The 5,995-nt window shown below is 40.9% G+C and overlaps 1 pseudogene; it reads right to left on the bottom strand.

The window, feature by feature from the left end:
* Positions 1-677: 677 nt before the first annotated feature.
* Positions 678-5,995, bottom strand: part of LOC129355299 (core histone macro-H2A.1-like) — a 26,676-nt pseudogene continuing 21,358 nt past the window's right edge.

Below are 5,995 nucleotides of genomic sequence, written 5' to 3'. Positions count from 1 at the left end.
CTCTCTGTCTTTCTCTCTCTCTCTCTCTCTTTCTCTCTCTCTCTCTCTCTCTCTTTCTCTTCCTGTCTTTCTCTCTCTCTGTCTCTCTCTGTCTGTCCTTCGCTCTCCAATCTGATCCATGTGGTGTCAAACAAACATGGCTGACAGGCCCATGTGTGGTGACTGTGCGCCCCCTGGTGGCAACAGCAGCGGTTGCAGCAGTAATATCTTTTATGGCTTAACAAAAACAGGAACACACACACAAAACAATCTTACACGACTTTTTTTCTTCCAACTCTTTGTGCCATTTATAATCACGGAAAATTAAAACAAATAAAATTTTGTTACAGTTTAATATTTGTCCATAATGTTTCACAAACACTCCTAGCTATATGAACACTTATAGGAACACGAAGAGAAACAAAAGGCGTTCTGCAAAAACCTCCAGTTTCAGCCAGAAACAGATGAATTTACGCTGCTTGGAACAACTTCTATGTTTTTTGCAGTGCACAGAGAAAATACTTACCTGTCTAAACAAAAGGCAAGAAAAGTGAAATTAGCAACACAACACAAGAACTGGTTCTAGAACACGATACTGGAGTCTCCTAAAGACGGAACAAAGCTTTCAGTTTTCTTTTTACAGTACGACAGACGCTCCAAACCCAAAACTACGACACGTTAAAGTGAACCGAAACTCAACAGGAAGAGCCGATTTTACTGCCTCACATGCACCGACCCGTATCGTCCAAACGCCCCGATTTTACTGGATTCAGATTGATATCCTGAACACTAAATGGGAATTGTTGGTTTCATGTTGTGCTGCACTGTCTGAGTAAAAAGATCTTAGAAAAAGAAAAGCGCACATCTACAGTTAAACACCAGAGGTGACGAGTAACTAAGGAATAAAACTATAGAGGAAACATACAAACATGATGCAAAACCCGGCCTTTACACTTCTTCTTCTTCTTCTTGTGATTTTCTTCATTTCTAACTCGGCACACGTCTTCCTCTCTCCAACAGAAAACAGAAAGCAGAGGGACGAGCAGAGCGAGCGGCCAGTCCCTAACTGGTTTCCAGTTTGGCCATTTCCTGGACGTAGATGCCGATGCTCTCGCTGTCGAACAGAACGAAGTAGACCGTCTTGATGGTGGAAGACATGGTGGCCACGAAGTAGCTGGAGATGCCTTGAGGATCAGCTGGGCCGCCGTCTGCTTGGGAAAACCGTTCCTGCAGGAAAATCCCAACATTAAAACTGCAGAGGAAATATTTTACCAAATGAACATGAATAAAACCAAGACTGTGAATAAACACAAACTAATCAGCAGGCAGCCAGACTTTATCTAAAGCTAAATGTGCTGTTGGAAATGTTACATAACCAGCAGTTATAATAATAATGAATTATTATCTTCATCATCTCAGGTCTGTTTCCAATTAACCAAAAAGCATAGACACAAGAGGAGGCAGTTATCAAAATTATATTCTAGTAGAGAAGAAATACTTCAGCGTATTTTTACTCAATAAGTTTTAATGTACAGAAAAACTGATCAAATTATTATTTCATATCTAACAATGTGCAGCATCATGCAATATAATGCAGCATCATGCAACATAATGCAGCTTCCTGCAGCATCATGCAACGTAATGCAGCATCATGCAGCTTCCTGCAGCAGTGATGCTGCTGTCCGAGGGCAGCATCAGGCTCTCGCGGTTCCTACCTTCCGCTGCCGATGGAGGGGAAGGCCACAGACTTGAGTTTCTTCTCGTCTGCCACGCCAGGCAGTTCTTCACCGTCTTCTCCAGCATTCCTCGCATTTCTCGGAGCCCAGCTGGACTGTTGCAGTGGATCACGTACTTGGCGGGCAGACCGAATCCTCCGGTCAGAAGAGCTGAGAGGAGAACCGACACAGGAAGTCAGAGCTGCAGCAAAACGCCGACACTGTTTGACTCGCGTTCCAACTGGGATCAAGACACCAAAGTAAAGATTATTTAAGGGAAACTGATTTGCTAAATTCACACTTTTATGTTTTGTTTTTCTATTTGGGTTTGAACTGTTTCTAAAAACAGATTAAATAAACAAAATATAATAAAAATTACTCAACTACTGTTTGGCAGCAAGTTCATGTTCTGGTTGTGTCTGGAAAATGAGCCGATTCAGATTCCTCCAAATGTTCCTAGTCGCAATCGGCAGACACTACGCTGTTATCTAGCAACCCAGCCCATCAGCAGATTTATTCGCTGTACAATGGCTGCTGAAAAGACAAGCATTTTGTTGTTAACTTGATGTATTCTGGTTGGTTGTGCAGGAGGCTCCACTAATACTCTTCAAAGCTGTGCAGTTGTATTATTTTGCATTTGTTTGCAGCCGTTTTCTTGTGTGAGTGAAAATGTGGGGTTGGAGGCGTGGCCTGCAGCAGCTTGCTTGGATTTAAAGTGACAGAGACCTTGGAACAACTTACATGATTTAGTGTAAAACATGTGATGAACAGGTTTTGTTTAGGCCACAGACCGATGCTAACCTGCTACAGGAAGCAGCATAAATCACCTCTAAAGATTTTAGTGTAAATTTAAGTGTAGAATAAACTGCTACATATAGCAGATAAATAGAATATCATTATTATTATTTTTATTATTAATATCATATTTTGAAATGTTTGCTGAAACTTTCTAACATCTACAGGATTCAGCTCCGTTTCTGTTCATCAGCTTTATTATCTCATCCAGTTTGCAGACGTTAGGCGCTAAATGAGAACTTTTCTTTAGAACAAAAATAAGTGGGAAATCTGCAGCAGCTTAAGTTGGTTGGCCCACAGCGTTACTGTCTCCTCTCCAGGGATCTGAGGATGAGGAACAAGGAGTGAAGGCCTCCATCAGTCCAGCAGCTGCAAAACGTGAAGCTCAGCCAGAGCTGAGAGGCTTCAGAGTTCATTAGGCAGCAGAACATTTGAGGATCTGCAGGCAGCACCGAGCAGCAGCTTATTTCCAGATGTAAAAACCCAGAGAAGATGGAGACGCTTCACCCAGCAGCAGGTCTGAGAGTGTGTGGTCTGCAGCGATTCTCCTTCGCTCTGCTCAAAGAAACACGTTTCCTCTAAAACCTGCAGAAACTGACAGTGTAAAAGTTGTTGTCATTTTACTGATTTTAAGAGAAAACAAATAATTCTGCACATGCTCTCCTCACAGTAAAACATTTTAGAGCATAAGAACAGTTTAGGGTTCAAGATGTTTCACACTGAGCCTACAGACCCGCAGAATATCATTGTTTGTATCCAGAATTTTCCAGCACGCGGCCGACGCCGCGCGCACGCGGCCGTGAAAAGACGATTTTTTTCCTTTCCAGCCAAAACATTTCGTCGCAGTAGAACCGTTAAATCAACCTTATTAAATCAGTTCAGTGAGCCACAACGGAAAAATAACGCAGAACAACAGAGGAGCTAAAAATCACTAGCATTCACAGAGTTGTTGGCATAGCGACTGACAACATCACTTCATGTTTCAGGATTCAGCATCAAAAAAACATTTCCACACAGAGAGCAGAACCTTCAGTCTGAGACAGTTTTATGTTTTCAGGCTCAATGTTTATTTTGTGATTATTAATAAGTGGAAGATCAGCTGCTGCTGCTAGTCGCTAAGCTAACACAGCGACGGTAGATTAGCTAATTTAATCACAGTTGGTTTTATTTTTTAGCTGAACTGGGATGCACCGAATTCTGCAGCACATCTAAATGTTAGTTATCATAGTCAGCTAGCATAGCTCCCTCACTATTTTTTAAATCAAAACTTTTTCCTAACTTTATCTAATTGTAATATCTAGCATTACAATTAATGCTAGATTACAATTAGTAGCAAAACACTCCATTTGTATTTATTTAATGTATCAGGCATTCGTTTAAGATTTAGTGCTTTATTTTGACAACTTGACAGCTAAAACCAAAGCTAGCCATTGTTAGCAAGCAGCTTTTTGCCCTCCAACAGGAAGCTGGAGGCGGGATCTTGCATGCACGATGCCCTAAAACGGCTCCTTCTGGTCTCTGAAGTAGATGTTGGACTGAAGCCAGTCCTCATTAAGACGTCCATTACTGCCTTGCCAAAAGGAACCAGAAAAGAGCCAAATCCTCCTATCAAGGGAAGACTTTAAACTTTTTGGCAGCTTTTCCTCCTGTACGTCAGCATGGGGAAAGCAGAGAGCCAGGACTGCTGGAGCCATGAGGAGAGGTGGCAGCAGAAATCCCGTCATTAGCGTCTGATTTAACGAGGTGAAACCGTCTGCCAGGATCAGACGAACCCAAAAAGAGTTTGGACCTACAGCCGACATCTCTGGAGAGAAACACGCCTTCCCTCCAACACAGTCCAGAGCGATTCACTGGATCAGCCTCACAAAGGCCCGAGGTTCTCCAGAACTTCACGGAGCGCTGAATACGCAACAGGGAACCTGAAAATAACTTGAAATAACTCAGTTTCCATAATTAAGAAGCCCAGGAAATGTCTGAGCCGATCAATTATTCTGAACATCCTGGCGAAGTTCACTGATCCTTTCTCAGCACATCTGTGGCTGAGCAGAGGTCAGAGGTCACACTGGGGGTTGGACTGGGCTTCTGGGCTGAACTGGTAGAACTGGGACTGGATCAGTCTGGCCCCGATGATTAAAACAAAAACACTTTTGAAAATATTTTCTATTATTCATTATTTCTGTTCAGAGAAAAAAAAGTTAAAATCAGAAAAAGTAACAGATTTTATTTGAATCCATGAATCCTAACCAGTTTCAGATTCATGGTTTAATTTGTTCCATTAAGAGAAAAAATTATATATTTTTTAAAGAAAAAACAAAAAGCTGATTCATTTATTTTTATCTGGAAAAAGCAAAACTGAACTAAAGTCTACAGTCTGTTGGGTCATTGGAAGCAAAAAATGTTGTAAATTTCCACTAAAACTAAAATGTAAAAAAATCACAAATTTCCAAGTTTTTTCTTGTAAATTTCTGAGATTATTTTTTTAATCTTTTTTTTTTTTAGCTCAAGTTCTTAAACTCAGAAATTTAGAAATTACTTTCACAAATCTGTTTTTTCTTTCAGATTTTTTTCTACCTAATTTTTGACTTTTCAGACAGAAATGTTTTTTTGAACATTTCTGAGGTGAAAGGTCAAAATGAAGAGGCTGAATGAACCCGCTGCACTTACCTCCAGCCACCTCCAGGGGGCCGTTCTTCTTCTTCAGCTCTTGCAGCGCCTCAGTGAAATCCTTCCTCCTTTCTTCTCCAGAGCAGAACCTGCAGGCGGAAAGCAGACGATAAATCCTCGATGAACAGACAGACGGCAGGAAGCGAGGCGGAGGGTCAAAGGTCATGCAGACAGACAGGCAGGAAGGACGACATGAGGGAGGCAGAAACTCAGAAGCGTCACTTTAACAAAGTTAGAGGTTGAGTTGGGGAATAAAGACCAGTTTTATTTCTTAAATGAGTTGATTCAGATTTACTGAAAGTCAAACTAAAATCAGACAATTTAAAATGTTTTAATTCTTTCATCATAAACTCCAGGGAAGCTTTGGGGATTTTTGTGATCAATAAAATCTGTTGTTTTCATTTTTGCAAAAAATACATCCTCCCAGTATGATCTGCTCTGATTTAGACCCCATTACTCTGATACTATAAATAAAATGCAGCTGATTGTCAGAGAATCGATTCGTTTGAGTAGAAGTCCAACTGTTGATTATTATTTTAATCTTTCCTTCTGATGTTTGTTTCCAGTTTATCCTGAATGAGTGAAGCAGGTGAGAGGCTGACAGCTTCTCAAAGCGTATTATCCATCAAACGGTCCAGTCAAAGCCTGAATATTAACCCAATCAGAACAAGAAACGAGCATTTCTGTGGTGGTGACCTGAAGACTAATTCCTGCCGCACTTTTTAGAAAAAACTTCACAAATGGACTTTGATTTTTCTCCCGTTTGCGGCCATGAAAAATCCCAGTAAAAGCCACTTAAGTTTCAGCGTCACAAACTGAATAAAACCCAAGAATGTGAATAT

Source organism: Poeciliopsis prolifica, unplaced genomic scaffold, assembly GCF_027474105.1.
Source record: "Poeciliopsis prolifica strain line A6 unplaced genomic scaffold, Auburn_PproV2 SCAFFOLD129, whole genome shotgun sequence".
NCBI lineage: Eukaryota > Metazoa > Chordata > Actinopteri > Cyprinodontiformes > Poeciliidae > Poeciliopsis > Poeciliopsis prolifica.
This window is presented reverse-complemented; position numbering and strand designations above follow the sequence as displayed.